General features: G+C 37.1%; 1 protein-coding gene across 23 annotated transcripts in view; it reads left to right on the top strand.

Annotated features, from left to right (window-relative positions):
* Positions 1-20,568, top strand: part of LOC127679301 (killer cell lectin-like receptor 5) — a 403,713-nt gene that overhangs the window by 198,931 nt on the left and 184,214 nt on the right. Inside the window, exons 1-2 of one of the 23 annotated variants that reach the window (XM_052175058.1) lie at positions 5,357-5,532; positions 19,633-19,793. The exons of 21 other annotated variants lie outside the window; for them this stretch is intronic. The gene's annotated coding sequence lies outside the window, so the exon portion shown is untranslated. Of the gene's footprint in view, positions 1-5,356; positions 5,533-19,632; positions 19,794-20,568 lie in introns of those variants that run through there. One more of the 23 variants, XM_052175060.1, reaches the window with a different exon arrangement.

Here is a 20,568-nt window from a genome sequence, read left to right as displayed (position 1 = left end):
ACCAATTATAAACAAGAACAAAGCATGAGTTGCATTAGGCCACATACCTATTTCTAATGTAGTAGAAAACTTCATTGATTTACTTTACTATTAATATCTCTTTCTTGAAAATCTCATAGACATACAGAATGAAATATGATGGTATCCATCATTTCCTTACCACCTTAAGCTTTCCCTGCATATGCCCTAACATGTTCTCCCCTAAACCATGTTTCCTTAATCAGCGATGTTCATAGGTGCATGGTTGTAAGGTATCTACAGGAGCAAGAAAAACTACTTGTGGCCACACCTTCAAAAAAAGAATGAATCTCTTTTTTGTAGCACCTGTCACCTAACAACAGTGATTCATTAAGGACCGAGGGCTCTCCCCATCTATGCAGGAATTTAGCTCTCTTGAGCTTCTGTAGTTACATATAGGTAACCACAATGGCTATGAGCACCTGAGTTGGATATCTATATCATGTTCACATGTAAGCATTTCACAAAGCTTTTCTGCAACAGCAGAAAAAACTTTGTTTATAATAAATGCTAAAGGTCATGTTTGTGCAAATAAACATGAACAACTGCACATGTATTCCTGAGACAGGTAAGAAAAAGAGTCTAGAATCTGACCTAAGTCAGTCATGAATGCCAGCCACTATAATTCCCAGACAGGATTTTGGAACATAAGTAAATCTTTTGCCCCAGTCCAGCGAAATTTTAATAAATCAAAAGGGAGGAATTGTGTCCTTCCCCCAGCCTTTGAGTAGAAAATTCAGGCCTCAATCTAGCTTCAGCCTCCCACGTAGGGTGGACCAAGGTGAAGTCTATTGTTCTTCCATATCTGCAGTTTCCTGCACTAAGCTGGTGATCCTCCAAGTAGTGGAGCCAGCCTCCTGCTGAGCAGATGAACCACTTCTTCTGAACAGATTCTGAAATTTTGGGGGAAGGGTCTTTCCCCCACCTTTAAATTCTAAATCAGTAATTAAAATTCGGGCCTTGACCAGCAATATGTTGTCTTTGTCTCGAACCTTTCTCATCTGTTCTTTCCATTCATCCCCAGATCCCTCTACAAGTAATCCCTTCGATGTAGCTATGGGCAGCTACAGTACAAGAGTGGCAGATAGGATTGAGGAACACTTGGGGAGTGAAGGCCTCCACAAGAAGACCTACATCTTCAACTAAGCTGGACTCATGGGGCTTACCAGAGACTGAACTACCAACCAAAGAGCATATAGGGGATGGACCCTGGACCCCCCACATTTTTAACAGATGTGCATGTTGGTGGCCCTATGGGTTCCCTAAGAATTAGAGTGGAGGCTGTTACTATTTTGTTGCTTACCTTTGGATACTCTCCTCCATCCTGGACTGCCTTGTCTGGCCTTAGTGGTAAAGGATGTGTGTGCCTTTAATTAGACATCTCAGGACAAGTTCTTACCCATGAAAGATTCTCCTTCTCAAAAAGAGGGTAAGGGTTAAGGGAGGGAGGGGCTTGTGTGAAGGGCTGTGTGGGTAGAAAAGAGAGGGTGATTAAATAAATAAATTATTGTAAAAAATAGAAAAGTAGGAAAGAAAATACCTAAACCTGAGCTGTGAACCAGGCCAGAAAAAAAGTTCCTCTGTGGGTTCTGCTTTGAGCCTTCACCTAAATTATTCTTCCATATACCTTTAACATTTAGTAGTAACATGTGAAATGAAAGTAACTATTCCTTCCTAAGTATATCTGGTTCAGTGTCCAGGATGAGTCAGAGACCTAGGATAAGGGAGGCACCCAAGAATCAATGGGTATGACCATAGCTATGACTCACTACCTTGGGGGTACCAGAAGAGGGCTGTGAGGGCCGTTTGTATTCAAACTAATAACCCTCAGACAACATATATAAGGGCTTATTAGTTCTGTACATGCTATACAATTAGCAAAAGCTGAATCAATCCCTAGTGGAAGACCCACTTATTTGCTTGGTCCTCCTAGCTGTTGTCTCAACACCTGGAGTATTTCTACAATGTTTGTCTTTCAGACAAGGAGCTTACAAAATCCAGTGGTTGCTTGGTACACATAGCGGGGTTCTTTAGTAGTCCTAATGTAGTATGGATAACCTTTAGGATTCCTAGAGAACAGCTGTTTCTTAGGCCATAATGAAAGTCTGGATGCTGGCTCTAACATCTGCTGATTTTAAGTTGTGGTGAGTTGAAATGAAAACAAACTATAAAAAGGTATTTAGACACAAAAATCACTGAGATGTTAAATTTGGGTTCTGTCAGTCAAAACTGGGTCCTATGGAATAGTAGCTATAGAGAATATGGCTATTCCATATTATTTTCAGGACTATGAACGATAGCTGAGATTATTTGAAAATTATGTTATTGCACTCATATATCATTACTTAAAAATGAGTGAGAGTTCTTTGCTACAAAATGCTAATATATAAGTTGAATCATAGATAGGTTTGCCTGTTTTAATAGTGAGATCTGTAGGCTTATTGGATAATAAGCTAGCATAAAACTCCTCATCAAAATAAGAAAAATAAATACACAAACAAAAGTCAAAGAAAGCTACATGATCTGGACATGGTAGATAATCCTGTAATCCAAGAATTTCCAAATTAGGGGACTTAAGATCAAATGTTTAAGGAATGGACAAGCTACACAGTCATCCTAGGACATCCTGAACTATATCAGACTGTGCACCAATAAAAAGAAATTCACTTAAAAGAAAGAGTGCTTTAAGAAGGATGACTAGAGCCCACAGACTCCACAGAGGATGCAGTGGAGTTCGATTAGAGTCTCTGCTCTGAGATAGGACACTGAGAGAACAGGGATAGAAGAGGCTGAGGTCTTAGTGATGGATTGATGTCTGTCTTCTGCAAAAGTGAACTATATTCCTGGGTATTGAAGAGCCCATATATACACAGAAAACCCTTATGTTGCCCCATTTTATCTTAGTTACTACATTACTGAAAGTTCTTTCTCATTTCCTCTCTCTCAGTGCTTGATTCCATCAAGGATTATGTACATAGGCAAGAAGTCATTGAGTTAAAAATAGCTGTGATTATAAATGCACAGGGTGAATATAAGCACAGGATATCTCAAAATAGTGCTGTTTTGGGTTTTCCTAAGACCTGTGACATTTATCATATATCATGATTGTGAAAGGGTCAGTCAGTCCTCCCAGTGATCAGCCCATCCTTTCCTGTGGACTGCTGACTATTTCAGGTATCCTTCAGATGTACAATGATGGCTCTTCAGTACAAGAGTCCGACTGGAAGATTTGAATGTGTGTCTAGGATTGTTTCTCTGTCAACATAAAGGAGTGGGTAGTTGTAGGTTCTTAAATAAAGGTTTTTGCAGCAATGATGTCAGGAAAATGAAAGTGCGTGTGTGTGTGTGTGTGTGTGTGTGTGTGTCTGTGTGTGTGTGTGTGTTTATGTATTTTTTGTTTCTGCTTGTTTTTTTTCTCACAAAACTGAATTTAAGGACAAGACTCAAGAAAATAAAAATTTCTTTAAGGTTTTCATTTCACTGTTTCATTACCTGGTCATGTGAGTTTAGTACTTCCTATTTCATGCTGCACTTTGAGCATTGGAAACTAGGGAGTCAATCAATTCCATTCCTTCTGCTGTCACTGTATCTTTCAATGCTAATTGTGCTCCTTAACGGATTACATTTATTTTATAAATTCAGAACTCAATAGTACAGAGCTTAGAGGAAGCTGCTGCTCTTTGGCTTTACAGTTATGGGCATGTTCCTATCTCTGATCATACAAACAAACACCCACTCTGTGTTCAGTTTCTGCTAACTACCCTCCTCCTTCATCAAGTGCACTGATAGGATCCTCGGTTCCTGATAATGATATGGTCACAATAATGAACAAACAGCTCTTGGGTTATTTTCCACAATCTTAGCATGATTTTAGAGGAGTCAACCAATAGGCAGAAAGCACAGAGAAGTGTTCCCTGTGTATGTGCTTTAGCCTCCATAATGATCACACACTTTCAATAAAGAAGGACACCAAAAGGTCTCAGCACCATTAATATTTCTGTGGGCAGTGTGACATGAACCTCTCAGATGAGGGAGGAATGTCAGTTTCCTAGAGCAGGAATGGTTCAGGGTTTTAGATGTGTCAGTTTCTCACTATGGCTCAAGTACCCTCCTTGTCCTGTCCTTCCAAACACCTGCACTCTTGACAATTATTAGGTAGACCATCTATAATGGTTTCTATCTTAGAGAAACTTCCAGAAGCTAAGGGCTACACCCATCATATTACATGGTCCCAACTTCTTGGTAGTTTGAATTAATCTTTGCTGAAACAGCTTGTTTCCAGTAATTCTCATCACGAACCCATAGGCAAAACTCATAGAAGAAAAATAGCCACATCTCATGTCTAAAAAAATCAGTGTTGAGAATTTTCATGCCAACTGATAGGCTGTAAATGAACTAGATCATGTGATGATATGTATTAGATCATATATGTATACTTTAAATATGTATCTCCTTGAATTCCATGACTTCATGCATAAAATGTCTTTCTTAGTAGGTTCTAAAGTATATCCCATGTAGTTTTAAACTAACAATAACAAAATATGATAAAATGACTAGAATGTTTGGCAGCAGAGGATTAGCTAATTAATTTATGCCATATATAAGTGACCCATAGATATATATGGTTTTAAAAAATCTTGAGATGAATATTTATTAAATAAAGAACTGCTTATTATTTATTAGAAAATAGCTATCAGAAACATTTTGTAAATTGGTATTGTTCTGTACAGCTATAATTCTAAGACAGAAAGAGTAAGGCCAGAGACTGATTGTGAGGTTAGCCTGTGCTACATAGTAAGATACAAGAATCTCAAAACAACAAACAAACCAAAAACAAAACACCAGAACAAAACAAAACCAGGTCCTATGTCTGTAGCTCATGGAAAGAGTATTTACTGAACATGCTCTTTGTCTTAGATTACATTTCTCAGTACCATGAAACATCAACAGTAAAACCACTCCATGTGGAATGACATCAGTGACATTTATGATTAAAATGCTAGAAGAGAGTAAAGGAAGACTTTACCAGGGAAAATGTGAGTGCTTTAAAGGTATTAATAAAACATATTTTAAGCTTCTATCAGCATAATTCAAAATCAAGGAGTAACTTAAAAAATAATAAAAGAAAATTTCCAACAGCCTGCTTCAAAACTAGAAACAGAGCAATTTCACTCGCTATCTTAGTGGTTTTGCTAAGGACACTAATTTTGCTCTCTCTGCAGGAGTGATCATCTTTTCAGTCTTCAAATATTGCTTATGGACAATTCTTTTGCAGCATCTGACACATTATATTGTGTCTCTCCTTTGCTCTCAGACTCAGCTTCCTTTATGCAACTTCCTCTTTTCGCTTTGGTAAGGAGGAGCAGAAAATCATGAGATTATCAGTCTGAGAAAATATAGTTTTGCCTTTCCTTTTGAAGGCTCTTTAGGGGATACAAACCAGAAAAGACCAACTTTTTCAGCAGTTAGAGGGTCATTTCCATCCAAGACAACCACCTCTGAGCAGAGACACAGGTAACAATAGCAGATTTTATTGTTTTTGTATCAAATGATCAAATATAGTCTAGAGAATTTCACATGGTATCACATGAGAGAGAAGGATGGGGAAGTTCTGTTGGTTGGATTGACTCTCGTTAACTCTGGTAGCATGTGAAAACTGTTATTCTGCACTGGCTACTTTTTTGGGAGTATACTGTGACTCACATTGTGTGCAGAGAAATTAAGGTAGAGGGATCTACAGAGTTTATTACCATTTAATTGGGTTAAATGTTCATATAGTATCCATCTGAAAATGTCATAATAGGGGCTGGGTAAGATGGGACAGTATATAAAGATACTGGTTGCACAAACCTGATGTAATGCCTGAGTTTGATCCCTGGAATCCACATGAAGATGGAATAAGAGAACTCACTTTGTGAAGTTGACTTCTGGACACAAGTACCTTGGCTCAGTCAGCTCTGCTCTAAGAGCAATAATAATAAGTAAAAACTGTGAAAAAGAATTCTGTAATGAATGATCCATTCTTTTAAGAAATAAGGCAAAAAGTAAATCACCTCAGAAAATTTTATAAATTAAAAAACTAGGCAAAAATGCTATCAATTTGCAACTTGTGTTTTATTATCTGCTGGCTCTCTTCTCAGTTACTAATATAAGGGTTAGGTCACTTATAAATACTTACTATTTAATAATACATTGATATTTATCTTCAGATTGTATCTTTCCTAGTCATTAGCTCATATATGCAGCAGAGTAACAATATTTATTTTCATAGAGCCTCCCCTCGCAACATCTTGTAAGAGTATATTATTTGTGACATGATTGTATAGATGGAATGATTTGTGATTAAAAGTTCATATTGTATATACACTATACCTATCTCTGTTGCTCCCACACCACATTCAGAAATGTCCCCTTTCTACTTTGATGGTGGCTACAGTTAGTAAATATTACAAATAATTTCTGTAGACTCTAAGGCAGAAGACTCAGATGGCAGAGAATATTCAGCATTTTCCTTTCTAGGTCTGGTTTATCCCACTCAGAGAATCTTTTTAGGTTAAATCCACTGTCCAGGTCCAAGAACAAAGAAGAATGTGTAGAATATGTCTGGGTGGAAAGGTTTGACATCTCAGCTTATTTGGGATTCAACCCAAGAGATATTTATGTCTCTTGGATCACCTGAAGTATTAATCTTTAAATATACTTTTGGAGGTACTGTCTTGAAAACTCTGAGATTCATGTATAAATAAAAAGACTGAAAGAACATTTAATATTCATGTGTTTATCAAAATGTGCAAACAATTTTAAAGCAACATGTTATTTAATCCTAAAGCTTTGACTTTTTGTCATTTGAACTGATTGTTTATAAGTTTTTCAATGATATTTAGTGGTACCAACTTTATTTAACAATTTTATGTGCTGAATATTTTGAATAAATATGCTGTATCCATATTATAATGATTTATTAGTACATTTTTAAATTCTTTCTGTATTTCCTAAAAATAATTGCTGTGACTAATAGAAATATAAGCAATTTTAAAGCAAAAATGCAAAGGGTTCTCACCTGCAGTAGAAATCCATGTCAGTCAATGTCAGGGTATTTAAATCATTGAGTTAGTTAGACCCCACCCTTTCCCAATCTTCTGTATCATCAGATCTAGGTACCTTTGTAAAGAAGAACATTTAAACTTTTTCCTTAGAAATCACTCAAACACACAGCCAACAAAGAACATACTCCTATACTCCCAGGATGAGTGAGCAGGAGGTCACTCTTTCAACTGTGAGATTTCATAAGAGGTCAGGGTTGCAGAACCAAGTGAGGCCTGAGGAGACTCAAGGGCCCAGAGAAGCTGGTCTCATACGTGAATATTTTAAGTGCCTAAGCATCACATTGTTTAATGCATTTTAACCTTTTAACAATTTAAAAGCATCCTGCTTGCTTTTATTAAAATTATCATGTTCCATTTCATCTGGGCTTGGTTACAAGGGTAAGGGGGAACAAAATGTATCTGTTGAAGGATTATCATATACAAAACTGTTCAAAATTTGCTTTAATAAATAAAGCAATAAAATTTTAAAATTAAAAATATAAACAAAAATATAACCCTTCTTCTACTTTTATACTGCTATCTGGTAATAGAAGAAGCCATACAGGCATATTAGAACAGTGGGAATCTGTAAGAAAATAATTTCTTGAGAATCAAAAAGAACTCGGAAACCATAAGGAGGTTTTTTATTATTTAGTCTCATCAAAATGAATTTTGAAAAATTTAAAACTAACAAAAAAAACTAGGGTCTGAAAATACATGAAATATTCTAGAGTCCGAAATCCACAGAAATAAAGCTTATTCAATAGAAAAAATAGTTCACTCTTGAAGAAAGTGTTTAAATTCATAAATATCCCCAAAATCTAATTCAACCATGCAACAACTGTCCATCAGAAGAGAAAGTCTACCCCTAAGCATAAATTTGGAGAGGAAGAACAGGGATTGACAGGTCAGGGGGAGTGGGAACAAGAAAACTGTTGGGAACCAGAAAGCTTGGCTCAGCACCCCCAGCTGAGCTGTTTACACAGGTTTCTTGAGAATAAAACATCCCATGGCTTAGCTTGATTCCTGCCTTCCTGCCTGGTGTGGTACAGACTTCCCAGGTGCCTGACCTATGACTATAATTGTTGTTTCCTGTTCCCTTCCCTGGCCTCTAGTATATATATTGCTGATCTCTCAGTAAAGCATTCTCCTTGCAGAATCATCCGTGTCTGTGTTTTTTGTTAATCCCCCAGGCCTACACCCGATACTCGGTACCATGGCAGCGTGGGTGCTGTCAGTAAACCACAGTGTGAGTTCCAGAAAATGTCAAAGAATAATTTTATTAATGGAAAAGAGGAAATATTACTTTTTATTCTCTTTTTTAGTTACATTGTACGCACTGTCTCAGCTTGTGCTCCAAGCTGATGTCTCTTTCTTCTTTGCTTTAAAGGTAATCAGAGACATGGGTTTCTGATTCCAAATGACTTGTACACAAAAATGTTTACTATTATATAAAACAAAATCAAAACTACAGGGAAGAAAAGATAGTTGACTTATAGACACTTTTAAGGATGGGGATATATATACAGATCACGTCCAGATCATCTGTGATTCCCTAATACTTCTCAAGCACATACATCCCCTTTACCTTCTTCTCCATCCTCAGTTATGCTCTCTTGTTGGATTTCATGCCAACAAGATACAGTTTGGTGTCTTGTACTTAGATTGTATGGCCTCCAGTGCTTTCTGTAGAATGGACTTCAGTTCCTGTTAAACTGGGTAAGGGCGCATGCCTGTCATGTAGCACCTTTTATGTTAAATCAGGTGGATTCAAATATCAAGCGAAGGCTGAAATAAGCTCAACATTTTGTAAAATTTTGTGATATTTCACACATATAGGAATACTACAGTGGGTGCATTTTCTGTAGTAATCTACATTTTTGACATCACATTTTTAGTAAGTTTGTATCATCGACTTTTGCAACATTTCCTCTTGTTATTATGCTGAACAAACTGTATTTAGTATTGAAATGTGCACTTTTCATGGTGATGATTTTCTTGTGATCAAGCTCCCTCAGTCAGTCAACAGATTCTCCAGCGCAGGAGTGAGGATTAAAAGGACAGATACAATTAGACAAAACTGCAGTAAGACCCCAGTCGGTTCTGAGACTGAAGGGTGTGTTTAATAATTTCCAATCCACTTTTATACCAATTTAATTACATGCAGGAATTAAATCAATAGTAGTACCATAAGGAACAAGCAAGACACACTAGGCACAAAATTGTCAAGGCAATAAGCAAAGTTCTGTGACAGTTGTTTCCAAGGGCTTGTCAGAATGACCAAAATACCTAAACCTCCTTCCTTGTCCAGTCCCAAAATCTTACCTGAAGCCTGCTTCTTTCATTCCACCCTAAGGTTAAAATTCCTGCCATAACCTATTTCCCTATTACACCTTACTGTCGGATTCCTGCTTGAAGCCCTTGTCCTTGGTCAATGTCAAGTTCCTGCCAGGCAGCATGGTATCCCAATAAGGCTTTCTATATTCTTGTGTTGTTTTGTTGATTTAAGTGTGTTCATTACCCTTGCATCTCGTTGTGATTGCTCATGGAATCCTCTGTTCCCTTCCTCTGGTAATTTTTGCGATGTTGGTGATAAACTGTGAGTAATTGAGATACATCTTCTTTTTTTTTTTAATTTTTTTATTCGATATAATTTATTTACATTTCAAATGATTTCCCCTTTTCTAGCCCCCCCCCCACTCCCCGAAAGTCCCGTAAGCCCCCTTCTCTTCCCCTGCCCTCCCTCCCACCCCTTCCCACTTCCCCGTTCTGGTTTTGCCGAATACTGTTTCACTGAGTTTTTCCAGAACCAGGGGCCACTCCTCCTTTCTTCTTGGATCTCATTTGATGTGTGGATATGTTTTGGGTATTCCAGTTTTCTAGGTTAATAACCACTTATTAGTGAGTGCATACCATGATTCACCTTTTGAGTCTGGGTTACCTCACTTAGTATGATATTGACTAGCTCCATCCATTTGCCTAAGAATTTCATGAATTCATTGTTTCTAATGGCTGAATAGTACTCCATTGTGTAGATATACCACATTTTTTGCATCCACTCTTCTGTTGAGGGATACCTGGGTTCTTTCCAGCATCTGGCAATTATAAATAGGGCTGCTATGAACATAGTAGAGCATGGAGATACATCTTCTTTGACCTTCTGCCTAAAGTACAGCTTTAGAGAGGAACTCTGCAGTTACACACTCTGTCCATTGTCCTGCCAGTAATTGGGATGAGACAGAATCTCTGGACATTAATATTTTTTCTGACACACTGAATTGTCCTGTTCTCCTACATACCTATTCTGTTAGCTCTGGGAGTGTTGGGAACTGCCCTTTTCTCTCTTTCTTGGTCATGTTCCTTCTGAGGATGTGGTGATAGTTGGCCTTCTGAGCTCAGGTGATTGTGGATTTTATATAAAAATTTATGATAAACAGCTGTGCAAAAATCGATGACCTCTTTTTTGTTATGTTTGTCTACCTTCCATTTCTAGGTATTGTATAAACTTGATGTTTATTCATAATCTGGAAGAAAACTCTTCACTGATTATCTTTATTAAGAATTGTTTATTTTAAGTATCTCACAAACATCAAATAAAATATAATCACTTCATTGCCACTTCATCCCCAAATTTCTGCATCAGTTCTAATTGTGTCCAGTTAACTCAGGTCTTCATAATAAACTATTCTTTGGTCCATGGTTATAGGCCATCCACTGGATCAAGAAAACTCAAGGGTGTTCACACCCTCAAAAAAGAATGAATCTCACTTTTCAGGCAGCTGTCACCTAACAATAGTGATTTCTTACGAAGAAATCATCTGTAGAAGGTTCATGTTGTCCGGAGCCTGCATATCACAGAGCTTTTCCCCAGCTCTTGTGCCTACATTCATTCTATGTCATCTTCCCTGCTGTTCCCTGAGTCTTGCTAGTGCTATGGAAGAGAAATGGATGTAGATGTCTTCTTTAAGGCTGAGCACATATTCTCTTCCCCTAAGCACTTTAAGCCATTCTGCTCTCTGCACTGACTTCTGCCCACTGTATAAACAAGTTTCTTGGATGGAGGGGAGAGCAGGTCTAGGCCATAAGTATAAAAATTAAGAATGCAGTTTAATCCCTGACCACTTAGCAGAGTGATTGTACCTAGGGCCTGTGACCTCCCCAGTCTTGGACTTTTAATTTAGATACAACACCAAACACAATTTCCTTCATGTGGTGAAGGCCACAGTTCCAATAAAAAAAGAAGTTAGTTATCCTGAAGATCAATATTATAACATGCATCTTTTTCACTTGTAGACTGAAAAGAACCTTCTGACTCTTTAATAGTTAGTCCAAATCAAAACAAACAAATGAAAAACCAAATACAAAGAAATTTAGCCCAAGGGAAATGGTTTCCTAATTGATTTGTGTAGAAGCCTCAGCTGGTTCTGGGAACCCCATGTTTCCAGAAATAAGACTCAGACTCAAAATACATTTCCTAATATCTTGGCCATTTATCTAGTATCTTTTCTGACTTGATCATACCTTAAAATGTCCCATTCATTCTAAACAACATTCTGTCACCTTCTGGCTGGTTACTTGTGCTCAGGTACCATGCGTCCATCTTATCACATCTTCTAAGTTTTATCTCCCAAGCCTAGCTCTTATCACATAATTCTTTCTGCCTATCAGACATTCTACCTTCTATTCTACTCTTTCCTATAGGGTGTAGTTTTTCATTCTTAATTGACAGATTTGAGATTGATTTCTCAATGTCTTGAAATCAAAGTTGCAGTATCTTCAACAATAGGGCCTTATCATATACTTATGGTTGAAAACCAAGGCTAGAGGCAATAACTGCTGTTGTTTGCAATCTTCTGTGGTCTCCCCAACAGTAATTCCTTTGGAGGTATTGCTTGTCTTGCACTTTGGTTTTCCTTTAATAACTCATATTTTCTGTAATTGTACCTCTTCTTTAAAGTTAAATTTTTATTTTTTAACTAACCTTTTTTGCATAGAATATATTTTGATCAGGTTCCCTACCCACAAAATACTCCTCATTTGTTCCCACCTTCCTACCCACTAAACATCATGTTATTACTCTCTCTTCCAAAAACAAAAGGAAAGGAAACTCAAGCAAGCAGCAAAAAAATAAAAACCCAGTAAGGCAAACGTTCTCACAAGCAAACAAATAAACAAATGCATAAAAATTTCAAACCGCCAAGTAAACATGAAGTGTGTTTTGTGTTGGTCAACAATAAGCTTACTAACTAGAGAGTTTCCATAAGAACTTTTATGCATCCTTAGTTTTGTTCAACTCATCCTTTATTCTCTCCTGTCTCTTATTTTCCAGTACTCATCTACCTTTGTCTTTGAATACTCAGAATCACCCTTCTGCCTTCATACTATGTGTTTAGCATTTTTTCTGATTGTTGATGTTATTTAGAAATTCAAATTTTAAGAAATCCACTCATAATTCTCTGTTGGTCCTTTAATATCTTTCCTTGGTATTTGTGTGTTAAGTTGCTTTTTATATAATTTAAAAATAAATTGAATTTTTATTATTCTGTTATATCAAGGCTGTCCTTGAACTTGTGATCCTTATGTATCCATTTTTCAGCTGTTGGGACTACAGGCAGGCATGTCTGGCATTTCTATTATCTCTTGAAAGATGTCAGTTATACTTATTTCACAATTGCTAGTTGGTAATGCTATAGTCTGTACTTTTCTGGGTTTCATATACAATTTCTGATGTATTTTGTTCATGATGTCATTTCTTTGTGATATTTACTGGGTTTTCTTTTCTTCAGAGGCTACAGAAACTGTCTGAGGCATGGTACCAACCATGAAAACTTTCTCAGTCATCTTTGTAATCTTTGTAATCTCAGTAATCTTTTTCATTCAGTGCCTTGGAATATTGAAGGTCTAAATCACTTATATTCCAATGTGGCCCTGTCAGTGTGAACGGCTAGGTTCCAAACCTTCTGGAAAATATCATCTTCTCTTTCCTTGAAGGATATTATTAAGCAAACTGTCACAGAAGTGCCCAGAGGACAGACAGCCTTATAAGATGTACTAATATGTTCTAATCACAGAGATTATTAGTACTGTTATCACTTTTAGTTTGTCTATATGAAGTATCATTTCACACAGATTAGCATTGGTCTTCCTGGCTCTATCTTCCAAGCAGGGAATCTCTTGTATCTAACATTTTGATTGGCTACTGAATTAGTGGATCTCTGAGCAGGTCATAACATTTAGAGTAAGGAGCCAGAGGGAAAGAAGCTGCCTTCATTCAAGTTAAGAGACCTTTGCGGACTTTGACTATGTTTCAGAACTGTTCCCTGATAGTGGCTTTGTTACTAGGACTAGAAATGAAGTTTAAGTAAGGAAGGGAGTCCAGTGGTCAGAATATTCCTGTGGCCACCACATGCAATTTCTCCTGTGGAAAGGCACAGAAACTTGCCCATCTGTTGTTACAATGCCATCTTCTAATGAACCCAGTGAGCATCTGTGAGGTTAACTTGTGTTTCTTGTGTGCAAGTCTAAGTGAGAACCACTGTGAGAGTAAAGTTAAGAGCTCATGATGCAGCCTGTGTGCTTCATGTGTATCTGCAAATAGTGTCTATTGGATCCTTTTTCTCTTTGTCCACGTTCACTATGCATCTTTTATTGATTGTTGCCAAATGAAATCTCATTGCTGGCTAATGTCTATACTCATTGCTGCTGTATGTCCTATCTCCTGTCTGTTATATGGTCACATTTATGTTCCTTTTCTGTTCCTACAGTAAATCAAAATACTCTGTTTCTCCCTGGTTTAAATCCAAAGTTAAAGAAAAGTGACCATTTAGCAAAGTTCTATCCCTTTGCCATTTCAGTACCAAGGAGGTTGGTGGATGTAGTTCTTTGTCTATTATTCTTTGACATAGATTTTTACTAGGCTAGCCTATTTCAAACTCACTGTCTTTCCCATAAATGCTTTAAACTCCTTGTTTAGTATCTAAATGACCATTTCACATAGATCCACTTTCATTCTTTCCCTGACATGTAGGAGAAAGACTGGCTGCCAGGCTTTGCTAATCTTCTGAAGTTTCAGCTCTGCTGAAGCCTAAGCCTATGTAAAAATCTACTTACTGACTTCTCATAAGTGTATCAATTTAGGTTTTAATTATTTATTAATATTTAACTGTATCTCACTCTATATCCTAGTCTCACCTGGTTATGTTCCCCCTAATTCAGCCTATCAAATGGCAAGGTTAGTGGTCTTCCTCACCTTTTCTAGTGCCTTATTTTTTCAGTATACATTTTAGATTTTCTCAAAAATGTAGCTGTGGCACTTAATACACCATCCTGCAGAGACTGCAGCTGTGTTGCATGTAGCTCACATTGCTGAGTCAGGTATCCGAGGCTGATGGGATTGATGGAGAAAGATCATAAGTTCCATATCCATCTTAGCTTGAGGCCATTTTTAATTACATCACAGTAAGCATCAGAAAAGTGCTGAAAAGAATGAGTGTTTTAAGAAGGATAAGCTGAGCCTGCAGACTTCCACACAGTGGAAGTAGAAATCTATGCAGTGGAATAGATTCTCTGCTCTCAAGTACGACACAGTGAGAAAACAGGGACTGAAGAGACAGAGGTCTTATAGATTGTTTAGTGTCTTCTCCGAGAGTGAATTTGAAGAGCCCAGATATTCATGTAAACCATATATTCATATAAACCCTTTTCTGGGCCCCTTTTATCATGCTTACTACATTGCTGAATCATCTTTTACATTTTCTTGCTCTAAGTCCTTGATTCCATCAAGGACTATGTGTCTAGGCAGATAAGGCAGAGTGTTAAAATAACTGTGAGTATAAATGCACCGGGTGGATACAAGCAAAGAAAATCTTAAAATAGATCTGTTTGGGGTTTTTTTCTTATGACCTGCAAAGTTTACCATATTTCATAGTTGTGTAACATCCACCTTAAGACAGAAGTACAAAGAGGTGGGACACTGGCCAGGAATATCCATTCCTCCCTGTGAAGCAAGTATCAGCCCATTCTTTCCTCAGGCTGGGGCTTCTCCAGGTGTCCCTCACCTCAGCCTGGGACAGGAAGAGCAGCTTGCAGCTGTGCAGTGATGACATTGAGGTCTGAGGGTCTGACTGGAAGGTATGAATGTGGGACTAGGATTGCATCTGTCTCACCATAAAGGAGTAGGAAGTTGTATTTTCACAAATAAAGACTTTTTACAAAAAAACAGCCAGGGAAATGAATATTCATGTGTGTGTGTGTGTTTGTGTGTGTGTGTGTATGTGTGTGTGCACGCATGCACATGCGCGTGTAGTATGGTTTTTCTGGATATTTTGTTGTTTCCATTTTAAATGAATTTAGAAGAGAAAACCTCTGAAAACAAAACAAAAAAATTCTCCATGTTTTTCACTTCCCTATTTCATTAGCTGGTAATGCTAATTTTAGTGCTTCCTGTTTTATTCTGCACTTTGGTGAAAGAACCACACTGAGAGTGTCAATCATTTCAGACTGAAGTTACTATATCTTTCACTGATAATGGTGCTCCTTAATAGTTTTCATTTTTCTATAAATTTAGAGCTTATTTGTACAGTGTTCAGAGGAAGCTGCTGCTCTTTGACTTTACAGTTATGAGCATCCTTCTATCTCTTTAAAAAGAAGAATCATCCAACTAGTGTTGGATGTTTCTGTTAATGTCCATCTTCCTTCATCAACTACACTCATAGGCCCTTCATCTCCCGCTAATGCTGTGGTCATAGTAATGAATAAACATCTCTGGAGTTTTTGCTCACAGTCTTTGCATGATGTTATGGAAGGTAAATCATATGCAGAAAGCACAAGAATTGTGTCCTGTCACGTGGTAAATCTCTGTGGTAAGAACAGAATCTAGAGGTAAAAATGCTAAAATTTCTCAGCACCGTTAATATTTTCATGGGCACTGTGATGTAAATCTCCCAGATTTGAGGGAGGAATGTGAGTTTACTAGAGCAGCAATGTCCCAGTGCATACATGTGTCAGTTTCTCACTTTAGTTCATGTACCTTCCATGTCCTGTCCTTTCAAACACATGAACTCTTGGAAATGATCAGGTAGAAAATCTAATCTATTTTGTGTCTTAAAGAAGCTTATAGAAGCTAAAATGCTCAAATGAAAAAAAAAGTACTTTTGAAATCTATGAGCTCTGTCTATATTCATAATTATAGTTACTCAAAACCTAGGAAGTAGGTGACACACTCTTGAAGACCACTTGAAAACAGGCTTGAAGAATCAATATTTTGCTCATATTTATATGCTAAGGAAAGATTGAAGTCTTGGACTGCAAATAATAATATTTAATGTTGACTGCAAATACTATCTATTTACCAGTGTAAGATTAAATACTTTATTTGAAGCTATATATGGTGATTCACACCTTTAATCCCAACACTTGGGAGAAAAAGTCTTGCAATCTCTATGATTTAGAGGACAATCTTGCCTATACTGTGCATTCTAGGCCAGTCAGGGATAATTAGGGAGACCTTGTCTCACACACAAGAAAACAAAATTTTATTTGTGTATCTTATGAAACCTTCACAGCAGTCCTCAAAAGAAACAGGCCTTCTGATCTATGGGAGTTAAAGAATTTGTTGATGATGAGGCTTACATGAAGTCACAAGAGCCTGAGTTTCCATTTTCACTCATGACACCCCAGCTACCAGCCTCATGCTTTGTGACAAGCCATTCGAAATGTTCACTGAATCCATATTTTGTGCATGTATTAATGGTGTATTTGGAGCATAGGCCCAGTGTTAGTTATACAGTGTCCCTAAGTACATCAGCTGACTTCTTCAGGGTCTTTCCTGTGGAACGCTGAGACATCACGAGCATCTGCCTGCACGGGGACACTGCAACCACTCTCTTCAACACTGTTGCTCCCCCTCCCTATTTCCTATGTTCTCCATGTATGTGTTTGTGCAAAGGTTAGAAATAGAGGGATTCACCCTGGGCAAGGGGTAGAGAAAAAAGTGACAACCTGGAGGTATTATGGAAGCATCCACACTGTACCCAAGGAACTTTTCTTATACTTTTGAGATTAGTTAATGTCTGTCAATTGTTTGGGGGACATAGGTTGCATGATAATGGCAGACTTAAATGCTGACTCATAGATATTTGGGTTAAAGAACCAAAAATGGGACTTTCAAGATGTCTCTGTGGGTAAAAGCATTGGCCAATATACCAGATAACATCCCCAAATTTGATCCATGGAATTCTTCATATAAGAAAAGAACTAACTCCTCCAAATTTTTCTCTGAACACCATGCACACTGAATGGTATGAATCTTTCTCTCTTAGGAGTCAGGCTTGTCAGTATATCTTCAGTCCCTCTGCAAGTCTTGTGCGATCCACCATTTCCTAGTGCTTGATTAATCACTGTCACTTGAATTGAAGAACAATTCATACTGCTTTAATCAAAAATAAGCCAGCAAGTTCAAAAAGCTACAATGAAATTAATGTACAGTTTAGTGAAAGACTTGAACATATTCTGAAAAGTATTAACTCATGTCAATAGACTATTGAAATCTTATAGTATTTTATCTCCTCTCTATTATGATTATCACTGTTTTTGTTATGATTATTCTTATTGGTATTATCGTTGTTGTTATATATCATTATTGTGCTGTTCAAGACCAGACCTAGGTCTTTGTACATTCCAATCACAGTCCTACTCTAATCTGTAACCTGGATCCCATTGACCTGTCTCAAGTCTTCTGCATGGCCTCAGTAACAATTGGCTCCACAAGCTCTGTGAATGAAAGTCTATTCATGCAAAAACCAGCTTTCACCTTAAAAGGAATAAAAGATAGCATATTCTGTAACCATTTTTAGTGACCATGGCTCTGTGTTCCAATGTGGAAGCAGTTCCCAGTTTTCTGAATGGTTGTACTTTTACAGCACTAAGAAAATCATGAATCAAGTCAAATTTAGCATGTATTGGTGGATACATCAGAGAGGTGTTTTACAACAAGAAGGGGAAGATTTTTATTAGGTCATCAGAGGATATTTTTTAGCCTTCAGATTGGTGGAAGTTACAGATCCCTTAAGTTCATAGATTCCATGAAGGTTTCATCTACTAGTCACAGAATGTTAGTTTTGACACAGGTGGGCAAGGAATGGTGACTTTGAGGACTAGGCTAAACACACAACTTTCCAACTCTCCACTATAATCAGTAAATCAGTCCTTGCTAAAACAGTTTGTTTCCAGGAACTCTCTTCACATACTCATGGGCAAAACTCATACAAGATTGATTGCCTTCTTTCATCTCTAAAAAATCAATTAATCAATTGTGAATATTTTTATGTTTAATTGATAGACTATAAATGAAATAGATGTCATGTAGTGTTCTATATCAGAGTTCCTTAAATGTAAATATTTTTAATTCATAATTCCATCCATAAAATAGCTTTCTTAATATGTTCTAAATATTATGTATTAATATGTAAGCTGGGCGGTGGTGGCACAAGCCTTTAATGCCAGCACTTGGGAGGCAGAGGCAGGTAGATTTCTGAGTTCGAGGCTAGCCTGGTCTACAGAGTGAGTTCTAGGACAGTCAGAGCTACACAAAGAATCCTTGTCTCAAAAAAACAAAAAAAATGTATATCCCATCTAGTTTTTCAACTAACAACAGCAAAAAAATACAAGAACTAGAATTTTCAGCAGTTGAGGATTACCTAATTCATGTATGCTATACAAAAGTAATTAGTAATTTGATATGCTTTAAAAAATTTAGACCAATATTTATAAAAATAAAGAAATGCTTATTATTTCTTAGGAAATATGGATCAGAAACATGCTGTAAGTTGGTGATGTACAACTATAAATCCAGCAGTGAAGTGAGAGCAGAGGACTGTCAATGTGAAGTCAGATTGTGCTACATAGTAAGATATAACAACTGCCTTAAACAACAAAGAAACTGATATAAAAACAAACAAAACAAACGAACAGAATGAAACCAAAACAAACAAAAAACAAAACAAGCAACAAACAAATGACAACAAGGAAAAACACCAGAACAAAGCAAAAGCCACACTTGAGGGGAAGTATAATTGCTGACCATGCTCATTGTCTTAGATTCGATTTCCCAGAACCATGCAAACTTCAGTAGTAAACCCCTCCATCAGTGTTCATAGTAAATATTATCTATGATTAAAAAGCCAAAAGACTGTAAAGGAAGACTTTACCAGTGAAAATGTGAGTGTTTTAAGGCATTCCTGATAGATACTTCACTGCAATTTACATAATTAAAAATCAAGAATTAACATTTGAAAAATAGTAGTATAAGAGAAAATTTCCAACAGCTTATTACAAAACCGTAGCCATGGAACTTCTGTCCCTCTTTTTTCCTTGTGGTTTTGCTAAGGACATTGGTTTTGCTCTCTATGAAGGAGCGTTCATCTTCTCAGTCTTCAAATATTGATTATGGACTTTTTTTTGCAGCAGCTAGCACAATATCCTTTAAGAGTCAGCTTAAATTAAGCAATTTCCTCTTTTCTCTTTGGTAAAGAGAAAGGGCAGAAAATCATGAGGTGAAGTATCACTTGGAGGAAATTCATTTATGCCTTTCCTCTTGGGGCCTCTTAAGTGATACAGACTGGGAAAAGCCAACTTTTCTCCAATCGGGGCACTGATTACTTCTACCGGAATCACCTCTGAGCAAAGACACAGGTAATAGCCTGTCTTGTTTTTCTATCAAATGATCAAGTACACTCTAGAGAATTTCATATGGTGTGACATGAGAGCAGAATTGATGGGGAAAAGCCCTGTTGGTTGTGTTAGATCAGGTTAACTCTGGCTGCATGTGAAAACTGCCACTCCGTACTGGTTGTTTTCTTCCAGAATATGCTGTGACTTGTGTTGTGGCCTAGGGAATTAAGGTAGAGGAATCTATGGAGTTCAACTACTTAAAAGGGTAAAGTGTTTATATATTATCCATCTGACAGTTGTCATTATGGGAGAAAGGTGAGATGAATAAGTGTGTAAATGTACTTGCTACACAAGCCTGACTGACCACCTAGTTTGATCCCTGAAACCAACATGAAGGTAGAGAGAACTCACTTTGTAATGTTGTCCTCTGAACACTTGCACTTTGACTCGGGCAGCTCCACTACAAAGGTAATAATGATGATGATGATGATAATAATAATAATAATTTTGAAAATAATTCTGTAATAGGAGGATTATTTTTATCAAGAAACAAGGCAAAATATAAACAATGCCAGAAAATACCATAAACTAAAATTTAGATAAGAATACTATCACATGTGGAGCTTGTCTTTATTATGTCCTGGCTATCAGCTCAGTTATTAATGTAATGGTAAGATCAGTTACAAATATTCACTATTTACTACTACATTGATATCTATTATCAGATTGTATCCTTCATGGGCATTAGCTCATGTGTGCTGAAAAATTACAAAATTTATTTTTCATATGGCCTCCA

This window comes from Apodemus sylvaticus, chromosome 2, assembly GCF_947179515.1.
Source record: "Apodemus sylvaticus chromosome 2, mApoSyl1.1, whole genome shotgun sequence".
NCBI lineage: Eukaryota > Metazoa > Chordata > Mammalia > Rodentia > Muridae > Apodemus > Apodemus sylvaticus.
This window is presented reverse-complemented; position numbering and strand designations above follow the sequence as displayed.